Source organism: Saccostrea cucullata, unplaced genomic scaffold (assembly GCF_032062105.1).
Source record: "Saccostrea cucullata isolate Sc308-1 unplaced genomic scaffold, CSIRO_AGI_Scuc_v1 ctg5262, whole genome shotgun sequence".
Taxonomy (NCBI): domain Eukaryota; kingdom Metazoa; phylum Mollusca; class Bivalvia; order Ostreida; family Ostreidae; genus Saccostrea; species Saccostrea cuccullata.
Genome location: NW_026935087.1, coordinates 49,861 through 62,613, shown reverse-complemented (window position 1 = coordinate 62,613; position 12,753 = coordinate 49,861). Strand labels below are relative to the sequence as shown.

The 12,753-nt window shown below is 34.1% G+C and overlaps 1 long non-coding RNA gene across 1 annotated transcript; it reads left to right on the top strand.

The window, feature by feature from the left end:
* Nucleotides 1–1,221: 1,221 nt before the first annotated feature.
* LOC134241856 (uncharacterized) lies at nucleotides 1,222–3,143 on the top strand. The gene is made up of 3 exons (XR_009986739.1): nucleotides 1,222–1,463; nucleotides 1,919–2,057; nucleotides 2,701–3,143. It is a non-coding gene; the product is annotated as an uncharacterized LOC134241856 (long non-coding RNA).
* The last annotated feature ends 9,610 nt before the right edge of the window (nucleotides 3,144–12,753 follow it).

The following is a 12,753-nucleotide window of genomic DNA, read 5'->3' as shown; positions in this document are numbered from 1 at the left end:
TATAAAATTATGCAATTAGAAGCGCAATTTTAATGTTTTATTTTAATTTTTGGTGACCTATTTTTTTTCGATGTTGCTACGACCTCGTGCGCAAAAATAAACTTATGGAGGAACGGTAGACAGACTACTCGGCCCAACGACACCTCGGCCCGTGCTGGTTGACACCTCGGCCCTGACAGGTCGGCTCAAAATCATTAACACCTCGGCCCATACCGAAGACTGCTCGGCCCAAGGAATAAAATTGAATTTAGTTTGTTTAAATCAGTTTAATTCTTATTTTTTTATTTTGTATTTTCTATGGTAATGTAAATGTATACTATTTATATATAATCACTATACGTTTACAATGAATATACGATAATTTCAGTATTTTCTAACAAACCACAACACAACATCAAATTACAATCCGTTGATTGGGAGGTAACAGGTCTATTTATTTATTGACTTTGTTGTTTATTAAAATGCAACATTATACATTATTAATATCTATTAGCCATTTTTAAAAAGTTTTGGTTGGCCTCTCCCGACTGACTGACTAAAATTGTCTACTGCAGTGCATTGTACCGTTGAATTTACAAATAATTATGTGTAAACCAATAGGTCTAACAGAAGTTTATGTAATGGTCCACAAGATTTATTGATTTGTTTATTTTTGATATATATATATTTTACTGTTTAATTTTAAAAACTCATATTTTTTTCAAATCAATTCAATAAAATATCAACAATGGTTTCTTAAAGGAACTTTTCATTAACGGCTTCTCGTAATTAACTCCCCATAGACACCACCCCCTATGACACGCGCTCGAGACTCTAAAGGATGCACTGTGTCTTCTTGTTTGTTTAATGATTAGCACTTATATAATCAAGTTACTAATGGATTGTCTTTCTTTAATTACCGTCAAATTGCCGTCTTGGAAGATTGCAAATGTATTGATGTGATAAATTAATTTTCTTTCGCATTTCATAGATATATAACAGCATAAATAATAAATATATTTAATTCAAATGATATATTTTGTTTGGGCCGACCAGTCTTTTATGTGAGCCGACCAGTCTTTTATGTGAGCCGAGGTGTCTTTAAATTTGGGCCGAGCCGTTGGAGCCGAGGTGTCAATGGGCCGAGGTATCGTTGGGCCGAGGTGTCGTTGGGCCGAGCAGTCTGACATTCGGAGGAACATGTGCTTTGCAGCTTTATCAGTTTATCGGAACCGACAATGACCGAAACGCCATTTTTTTCAAGTGGACGCAGTATTTTGACAGATAAGAGAACGAGAAGTACAAGCCTCAATGGCTGCAGAGCTTTGGCAAACACTTTTAAACCAGTTTTTGCGTATACTTTTGCTTGTGAACCAGCCTTCAAATATTCCTTCCAACATGGTGGGAGGAGCTCCGTGTTAAAGCAGAGACGCTTGAGCCCCATGGCGTACTTCCACATCGATGGCAGTAAATGGATGTCATTGGTCAGTGTCATCTTGATATTTTTTAAATAATACGAAGTATTGATAATGTTTTTCCTGTGCATTAAAATATATATCGAAAAAATCCCAGCCCATCCCCCACGCACCTGCACCTGATATAATTCACCCGAACTGCAAGTTTGGAGGTTTTGTTTTGTGGTGTCACCTCTTCAGCAAGGTTATGTTACTTGGATTTTTTTTTTAAATGCTAACTAATATATGAAATGTTGAATTTGTATAATTTTTAATATTTTTATGAAACAAATCACTTGAACCTCTCCCCCATCCCAACCATTATGCAACAAACTGCATGCAATGAAGGAAATCTTTAAGAAACTATCAATTGAAGAAAATTAAGTTGGCAACTGATAGTCACATTTATGTGGAATCAATGAAAGTATAATTATTTACTTTATATGTGTTCAAGAATTTATCATGATTCTTTATATTTGTTGAAGGTCCTTTTCATGTGAATTCAGAAGTTTTTGGAAGAAGACCATTGTCATAAGACTAGTTGGTGCTTTCCCGCACAAGATAACATAGTATTTTGTGACTGTCAAGAGGAGCTTCTTTGAGGAAGATGAGACATGTGCAAAGGTATAACGGTACTACTTAAAAAATAATTATGACCTCCTGTGTTTTTGGCCAGTATCACTTGCCATGAGTTCTTATAACCACATATTGCCCTTTATGAAGTCTATAACTGTATATTGTGACATGATAGCGGTGTTTTTCTTTGACGTTTACTGTTCTGTATAAGCAATACAGAACGGGACTATGGTGGGCCTAGCTACTTTCCGTTCGGTATTAGCCCTGTATACTGTCTTGTATTAGTCAAAATACAGCACGATCTAAAAATAAATCTGATTCAATTTATCAAAAGCGTGTACAAATAGTAAATGCTGATGTTTTCCTGCTATAAATATTTTGGAATAACACTCATCCACCCCCAGATTTGTACCTACGATACAGAACGTGTCTTGTATTCTAAATACATGTAATACATATTAACTCAGAAAGGTTCTATGAATCTGTCAAGTAGTAGATTTTTATTTTCTGTTACAATTGTGTTTAAAGATATTTAAAGTTCTTAACAACTAATCTTCAGTATGTACTGTTAATGTTTGAAATATTTTTAGAAATAAAAATTGGAATTAACTTTAAAATAAAAATAACTTATTTCTTTGTTTATTTATTTTGGATTACTGTTCTATATCCCAAATTTGTTCTTTTTTTTTAGGCACATATCAAGCACTTGTCCTCACTTTGCCTTGCCAATGACCAATAAATGGTTGACTACAGTATCTGAAGATTTTTTAAGGAGTTGAATGTCATACAGACCTCTGCCTATGGCTGCTATAAAATCAAAGTTTTACAGTGTTATGTGAAGAATTAAAAAAATATATAGGAGTATGTAAAGAAATGTTGTAACTGTAAATTGAAGTAACTTTTTTCTATTTTCATCTAGATTTAATAAAAAATGTTTCCATAGATATACACTGAGTAGTCAAAAAAGTTGCAAATTTAAACTGTACATCTAAAAGTTTAAGGCCATGTGATTGAAATCATTTGGATTCTAAAATTGTGAAAAGTATGTGTCCATTTTATATAAAATTAAGGCAATCATTTTCAATAGTTATTTAAGGAATAACTGTCAAGTTAGTAGAGTATACCAGGGCATCAACGATACTGTATACAGGGTTATTTTCGCCCTTTTGCACTTGCGAACAGTTTTGCCCCGTTTTAAATTCGCCCAATCATAGTTCTGTTTAAGAAATTATGCTGTGTAATTTCAATTCGCTCCGTCTTAAATTTGCCCATTCAAAAAGAGGGCGAAAGGGGCGAAAATAAAATGGGGGCGAAAATTTCCCTGCATACAGTAGTTGAAATTGTGGGATACTTTGCATAACGAGTGAAGCTAACTAACTACACAGTGATTCCTTATATTTACTTTTCATTGTGAAATAAAATTGTAAACTTAGATTTTAAAAATATAAACAGATTCAAATTACACGAGGCCACCCGTGTCAATTTCGATATTCCCCACCCATTGAGGTCAAACACAAAGACAGCCGCACAAGATTTACATGAATATTGGACCTCCTTAGAATCAGACACAAAGGCAGATGCACAAGATGGAAATATTTAAATGTTAATACTAGCCTAAGGTACCTTATGATTGTTGATGTACAGATATACAAGTATCATTTTGCAATGTTTAATACAGAATTTGGATTTATAGGCATTTACTATCTATGTCAATTCAACAAAAATTATTTTTTTCATGTACTAAAAAGAAATAAGTTGAATTTGAATATTTTCTGTTACACACATGTATGTTGATGTAGTTTGTAAATGAAGCACTTCTAGCATGTGTTTGTTTCGTTGTCTTTTCTGTTAGTACTAAGGAAAAAATGTTTTTGAACTATAATTACATTCCACTTGAATTAAGCTCAGTTTGTAGAATTTTTATATCTATCATAAGCCATAAAAAATTTAAAAACATGTATTTCTAATTCTTCTGCATTCTACACAGGGAATCTTCAGTTGAACATGTATCCCATCTTCTTTAATATTAAATTAAAAAAAAACAAAAACAATTCCACTGAGAAAAATTAGATTGCAATGGTAATCTAATTTTTTGGTTTGATATTTTTTTTCCTAAGCCTTCCATTTTTTTTTAATTCTAAATTGACATATCACCAGAGAAATGTGCAAGATATCATGTTCCAGAAATTAAATGTTTTATGATCTATGAAGTATACAATATATTTGGCAATGCATGTTTTTTTTTAAATTTATTTTAGTAAACATTATATTTCCCCCTTCAGAAGCAGACTGTTGGATAAAAATTGCATTGTTTACATTTGATTTCCAGGTATTAGTAATTTTACAAACTGCATGCAAACAATATTTTGACTTTGCTTTCACCTTTAATTTTAAGGTACTCTCTAAACCATTGGGGTGGGTGTAATACATTGCTTCTTTTTCACAAGTCGCAAGATAAACAAATAAAACAGCTTCAAAGCATTTTAATTTTCTAAAGTGTTTTTTGTTAAATTATAAACATGTAAATTTGTCACTGTATATTTTATAGATTATAAAACTACATGAAAGTTCAATAAATACTGCAGTATGTCAATAGCTAAGGGTAACCCTGGTATTTATTCAAAAGAATTTTGTTCAATTATAAGGTATGACTTTAGACCCTTCAGCCCCTGCATGGGTTTCAGTTTCCAATTTTTATAGCTATAAAATAAAAGGGGGTTTTGAAGAAAAGTAGCTTGCACCCCCATCCTCAATAGAACTTCATTTTTCATAATATTTATTTTTTTTTTTATCTCTTGAAGAAAAAAAAATTAGAGTAAGTTATTGAGTATATTGCTTCTCCAAGGATGAATCCAGGATATGTCTTTGTACTCTCATGTCATCCAGAACTTGTGAATTTTTTTCTCATTTTCCCATTTATTTTCCCATTTATAAATATTTTTTTTATTTAAAAAAAATAAATAAGACACTTCCACCTTGTTATGTTAATTTAAAAAGTTGTTCATATAATTTTGAAGCGATATGAGCAAAAATAAATCGATAAAAATAACCTATTGCAGATTTATTAAGAACAGGTGCGTGTGGTGGATTTTGATCCGCTCCCGTATAAAACAAAAATGGCGTCGTATAGCAGACGCTTCGTACTCATCGTAATTTTCGTGAAATACTGCAAGTAGAAATATTATCATGGATAATTTCGTTTAGTATCATTGCATGCAGGAGAATATTCATTTGATTTGCACCAAAACATGACTGATTCTGTCAGGAAAATGGAAATCTAGCCAATAATTCTATGGCATGCCCTGTCGCACGACTGCTATTTTGTGCGTTTTCAAAGACTTGATATATCACCGGTGAGTTTATTAATTCTAAACAACTTTTTCTTTCTCCGGGACGATTGGGGGGTTTGAAAAAATTTTGTAATTTATGTATCTTGCGAAAAAATTACAAATAACTACCGTTTGACAGATTTTTAAACGTAAAAACGAAAATCGGCAATAATGGGTACTCGGCAATAATGGGTACTCGCACGTTATAACAAAGTATTTCTAATTAAAATCTTGTACAATCGTTATCAGTAACTTGGAATATCAAGAAATAGAAGCCGATTTCCAACACCTACTGAACACACAAATTCCGGAACATTTTCTTTCGAACAGAGTACGGTTCTTCTATTACATACAAATGGGCGGAGACATTTAAATTAGGTATTATATAAAGGAAGACGCTGTAGCGTGAGATAAGAAATAATAAACAATATACGATGGGTAATAATAATCTTCAATACGCTTGAATTTTATTTTGCATCAATCGTATTCTTCTGAACTTGGGGTGGATGGCAGTCTTTTTTAGTTCTTGAGGTATTTTTATCGGGGTTTTGAAAATCCCCCTCATCACAATAATTTTTTTAAATCTATCATTGTTGAATAAAATGTCATGATATTTTACTCACGACAATAATTTTCTTTTATATGATTGTTTGAAAAGCACAAGCGATTGCAAAATAATTAACGGTTAATACAGACAGACATACACTCCCATTCAGGGGAGAGGCTTAGAAAAGAAAACAAAAACATGAATTTGATAAAGCAAAAGAAAAAAGATCGAGGGAATCCTTCTCCAAACTTGAAAACGATTAATGTAGAATTAGGAGTAAAAAAAAAATACTCATTTTTTATTTGAAAAATTAAACATTAACATTAATGTGTGTTTATTCATATTGTTACAGCGTAAAGGCGTATAATTTTTTTTTGGGGGGGGGGGGGGGCTCAAGATTTATCCCTGAAATGAATGGGTCACCTCTTCCCCAGATACTACCTGCCTGACATGTATAATTATATATTTCTTAACTTCGCTGTAAATTCAGCAATATTCCGATTTACTTATCGATTATAAATACAGTCAGAGTTTTTCCGAGTTTATATAAAATTTTATATGCATGCAGCTAGCATCCAAAAACGTAACAAGAGTATGAGGTTGCTTTCAATATTGAAGTGGTCAGTATGTGAGTGCATTTGTTTAGACTGATTAAATGTGAAGAAATTATTACTTCTTTGGTACTCTCTGCTTTTCTTTTTCGCAAGAATTTGATTTAATATGTATTTATATACATCTACACGTGTGCTTTGCGCAATGAACAGGAATATTGCGATTACATGCATGAGAATTAAAAAAAATGTCCCGGAAAATCGTCAAAGTTTAACATAAGTAATATTCATCGAGGTCTATAGAGAGCCTTTTTTAATTTAAAAAAATGAAAGCTGGTGTCTGCACTTTTCAAATACGAGCTACATGTGTCGCTTCCTATAGAAAACAAGCTTTCCAAAGATATTCACCTGTGGCGGAATGGAATCACGTGATATATAATCTATTCTTAGCAGGTCAACAAGAGGTTAATCCTATGTAAATGTACTCACCGAACAGATTCAAAACCATGCTACTTTTAAGTAGAAAACATACAGCGCAAGGTTGTTCAACAAAGATATTTTCACACAATCTGTATAAATATAATATACACAATATATTTTGACGTCGACTTTGAACAAAGCTGCGCTCGATATTTACGGAAGCCGTGATGTGGGTACCTGCCACAAATTTCTTTTGATATTCATGAAAATCAAAGGACCCCACCTTCATAACACAGCTTCGCGTGTTCTTTTTTGCAATTATTTGAAATTTTTAAACGTTGGAGCATATACTACAGACATAAGAGAACAATGTAATTTACTTTTTGAGCTTTTTAATGAAAGTTTAAAATTTGACAAGTAACCGGGGACCACAGATAATGGCTTATTGAGACTTCTTCTTTGACTTCTAGAACTTGACCTTGGAGTTTGACCCACTTTTACCAAACTTTCTGAACTTTAACCTAGTTGGCCATAACTTTTGAATACATGTAGCTGATGCTATGGCTTTCATACTTTGAAATTGACCTTAGAGTTTGATCCTTGTTAAGGAAACTAATCTTAACCATAATTTTTCAACTGTTAGTACAAGGGTTTTTCATATTTCAAGATGTATTCCTTCTGACAAGAACTTTCTTTGGACATCAACAATTTTGACCTTTTGACCTTGAACTTTGAAATTTGAGAAACTTCAACCCTTAATGCCATAAGCTGTCATTCATGGGTGGGCATTTGTGTTTCAGAAACAAATCTAGTTTGTTGAGAAAAAATTTTTTTAACTCTCTCGCTCAATTTTCATATCTTATTTATTATACCTCCGTTTGGTCTTTCAAGTGAATAAATCTAAGTGACTGACAATGATAAGTTTATGACAACTGCATGTGCAAATTTAGAGGGGCTTTTTTGGGGGGGGGGGGGGGGCAGTGAAAGTCACCTTGGACCCCCTGAAATCCTTGGACCTCTACTTAAAGCAGCAGATTTATTCGAAATTGTTTTAATAAGTAATAGTTATCAAGCTTATCTTTTCTTGATTATCTCCCCTCGAACGTGGACTTGGCCCTTCATTTTAAAAATTTAAACTCGATCCCCTTTACCCAAAGATGCTTTGTACCAAGTTGGATTACACAGACAGATGGACAACAGGTGATCAGAAAAGCTCCCCTGAGCAATCAGCTCAGGTGAGATAATAAGTCTTTTCTAGCCCAGTGTTTCTTGATAAGAAGATTTTCAAAGATTTTTTTCTATATATATTTCAATGTAAAATTTGATTCCTTATTGTGACCCATGATTTGAACACTTCCAGAATGCTTTCACATAAGTTTTAGCTTTTCTGGCCCAGTGCTTCTTGAGAAAAGGTTTTTATAGATTTTTCAGATAAACTTCTATGAAAAACTTTATCATTATCCTTTATGCCAGGCCCTAATCAGGAGGGGGGATAGGGGGGGACATGATTAGAACAAATCTTTATGATAGAATCTACATGACCAGAGGGTGTTTCAGTATAAATATGAACAATCATGGCTTTGTTGTTCTTGAGAAGAGGATTTTTAAGGATTTTTGCAAAATATTGCTTTGATCATCCATTGTGCTCCCACTCTATCCCTTGCTTCCATATAAATATGACCAATAATGTCTTTAAATTCTTGAGAAAATATTATTTTATTAATAAGTTTTTCCTATATACTTTGATTGCCCATTATGGGCTCACAAATACCCTGTGGAACATGAATTGATCAAACTTGAATCTACCTGAGGATGTTTCACCATAAGTTTAATTTTTCCTGGCACAGTTGTTCTTGAGGATAAGATTTTTAAAACATGTGACCAAATTTTCACTATTTCTTAATTATCTCCCCTTGAATGAGTTTATTTGTTTGTACAATAAAATTGGCTTAGTGGTTTTTGAGAAAAAGTCAAAAATGTAAAAGGTTTACAGATGTATGGACAGACGGACGAAAGACGGACAAAATAGTTACGAACAATAAAGCTCTCTTGAGCTTTCAGATCAGGTGAGCTAAAATGACCATCTCTTAATATAAAATGGTTAAGAGCCATTCATCTGAATAATATTAATTTTTTTCAACAAATTATATTTGTGCCCATGTAATCAAAGATTTGGGGTATATAGTTTTTGCCCTGTCTGTCTTTTTCTCTGTTAATATTTTGTCTCACAAAACTTTTCTGTATTGCTTGTGACAATTAAGACCCTTTCTTGGACAAGACATACTTTCTTTGGGTATGAATATATTTGACTTGACCTTGGAGCTAGGACTTTTATATTTTACTTGTGTACACATTGTGAAAGACCTTTCTCTGGGTATAAGTATTCTTGACCTTTTGATTTTGACCTTGAAGTTTGGCCCACTAAAAAAAATCTATAACCTTTGCCCTAACTTTTGAACAAAATTTAGAACTTGGGCTTTTATATTTCATGTGTATTCCTTGTGACAAAATCTTTCTAAGAATACTTATGCATTGTACCAACAACTTTGACCTTTTTAACCTTGACCTTGGAATTTGATCTAGTTTTAAAAAAACTTTACACTATGGATATAACCTTAAACAGTTGGTGCTAGGGCTTTTGTATTTCACATGTACATGTATATTTTTGTGACAAGTCCTTTCCTGGAGATAACTGATTCTTACCATTTGACATTGACCTGCGAGTTAGACTCTCTCTTCAAAAAAAAAAAAAAAATTAACATTTGCCATAACTTTTGAAAGATTACCTTGGGCTTTTATATATTTCATAGGTTTATTCATAAGTCTTTGAAAAAAAAATCATTTTTGTTGATCACTTCTTGAAGTTTAACTTGCATTGAAATTCTACTTTGCCATAAGCTATCATATGGGGGACATCAGTGTCTTTCACATTTTTCAGATTTGGCTACATAGTTACATGTATGTGAAATAATTCAAGATTGATCTGCATGTAGATAAGGATATAATTTTAAAAATTCAAAACATGCAAAATTAAATTTATGTTGAACGCATGGTGAGCAATTCCCATAAGAAATCTTCATGCGCATGCGCACTTTTAACCGGATGTATTCAATTTTCCATAAAAATGAACATTGACATTTGTCTACGCAATTTCACAAATAAGTCGCAAAATTATACATGTTAAACTAATAATAATACACTTGAATATACATGTAAACAATTAATTCAAAATATATGTTCCGGTCTAATCCCTCATGGTTTTTGCTGGAGGGCAAATGTTCGGGTATTCACCGAGTGTTATTTTTATGAAAAGCTGTATAAAGTCGCGAATTAAATACGAAGACATCAAAAAACCAACCTCATCTCGTAGGAATCTTCTTCTGTGCAAGTTGTCTCGTTGAATAGCAGTGTGAAATCGCAGAATGAATGCAAATGCAGAAGCAAAAGCTATGACGGATGTTGACAGGTGAACCTTCAAAATCAGTCTGACGTAAGCAGGTTCGCGTCACGTGATCAATGTTTCGGAATCCCCTGAAATCGACAATTTACGGGGAGTGTATAGAAATACGTTTTAATAGCAATAACCTGAGAATTTTCTTTCAACTTCTCTGACATCTATTAAAACCAAGGGTATAGCTAGCCTAGGGTACTTTTGAAATGGACGCCCGAGGAGGCATGAGGTTTGGGAAAGCCGTGGTGTAGACCCAGCTATAAGTGAATTTCCGATATTTTCGGCCTTCTTGATCGCTTTCTGCGAAAATCTATACTGATTTCAGGGATGTGTACTTGAATAATATTACACTATCGCATCCTCCCCAAATGTTTTTTGTGGTGATTAATTTTCATTTATATTTTATTTACATGAAATCTCTCTCTCTCTCTCTCTCTCTCTCTCTCTCCAATATGATATGGACTTTTGTGAATACAATTTTTTAAAATAAAAATTAGTATTAAAATACTGTAAGTCAGAATTGTAGAATTACGATTGATGGAACTGAAGCTGTCGGAAACTTTACCATGACCACATTCCTGTCATCATCATAGACCACGGCCAAAATGTACGACCCTCTCCCATTCTGGGAGAGAGCTATGTGCGGACTTCGAACCGTGGCTTGAGACGATGCATCCCTGTAGACCTTTATGACAAGGATTCAGGGATATAAAAGGCTCTTAAAGGAAGCAGGACATGTTTTACCATTTATAAATTGTAAACCAGTGACGTAGCTCAGCGTTTTTCTGTGTGGGTGAGGGGCACTCACTCTCTGCCCGAAATAAAAAATCAATTTACCTGAAAAAGAAGAAAATTGTCCAAACTTGAACATCCTATTTCGTATTAAAAGGGGATACTGAGGCGTCCATTTGTTTTAACTTGATTAGAATTGTCTGTTGGATTGCGTTATATTCACATTAAGTGAGTTTATTGCATATATAGAGAAGACTACATAGGGTACGTTGGGAGGTGGATAAAGTATACGGATTGGATAAAGATTGTGTCTAAAATTAGGGAGTGAAAGGTAGTTGATTAACTAATGCTAGAAAATGGAGAAATTTGGCCCAAATGTGTGCAAAAAAATATTGTGCTGTAAATTGCACATTTTTGTATTACGGGATCTGTAGCGTTATGGTCAAAGACTAATACATGTACACGAAACCATAACGCTACAGTTCTGCAGCTAGCGTGTGGGGTCCTGACTGATTTTTGTCAGCCTCTGGTTAAAGCTATCAACAGGTAGGCCCCTTCCGACTACATTTATCACCCGACGCCGACACTGGAGGACCTCGGAATGACCTGTTACCTAGACAGCCCCCCGATCACCCAGAGCTCCGTCTTTGTCGCACCGGCTCAACGATCGAAAAACTCTGCAAAAAGCCCAAAGATCGACAAAAAATGTTTCACAAGCCCAAAGATCGACAAACTGTCCCACCAGCTCAAAGATCGACAAACTGTCACACTACCTCAAAGATCGACACACTCTGTCACACAATTTCAAAGATTGACAAACTCTGTCACACCAAATCATGGATTGACAAACTCTGTCACACCAAATCATGGATTGACAAACTCTGTCACACCTGCTCAAGAGACAATATGGGCACTAGCAAGAAATTCAGCGCAGGCTTTTGCAGTAAATGAGCAGTCAAGCCAAACTGTCACTGTGGTTAAAGATGTGTCTAAAAAATCCTGGACTACTTCCGTCTGCAACACTGTTAGTTCGTTAATAGTTTTTGTAAGCTCGCCTGAGCTGAAAGTTCAAATAAGCTTTTCTGATCACATTTTGTTTGTAATCCACCTGTCCGTCTGTAAACTTTTTTTTTGTTACATTTATAGCTCACCTGAGCCGAAGGCTCAAGTGAGCTTTTCTGATCAAATTTTGTCCGTTGTCTGTCGTCGTTGTAAACTTTTCACATTTTCATCTTCTTTTCATCCAAACTTTGACCCCCTGGGGGTAAGGCGGGGCCACAATGGACGATCAAAATTTTACATAGAAATATATAGGAAAATTCTTTTAAAATCTTCTTCTCAAGAACCACTGTGCCAGGAAAGATGAAACTTATAGGGAAATATCTTCAGGTAGTATAGATCCAGGTTTATTCAAATCATGACCTCCTGGGGTAGGGCGGGCCACAATGGCCGATCAACGTTTTACATAAAAATATATAGAATTTTTTTTAAAAAATCTTCTTCTCTGGAATAGTAAAGGCATGAAAGACATATTTTTATAGAAGCATCCTCAGGTAGTGGAGATTCAAGTTTGTTCAAATCATAACCCCTGGGGGTAGGGCGGGGCCGCAACATGGAAGCCAAGTTTTACATAGAAACATGTAAGAAAAATCTTTAAAAATCTTAATCTTTTCAAAAATAGGAAAGCCGTGATTAGTCCTGTTCATATGGAAGC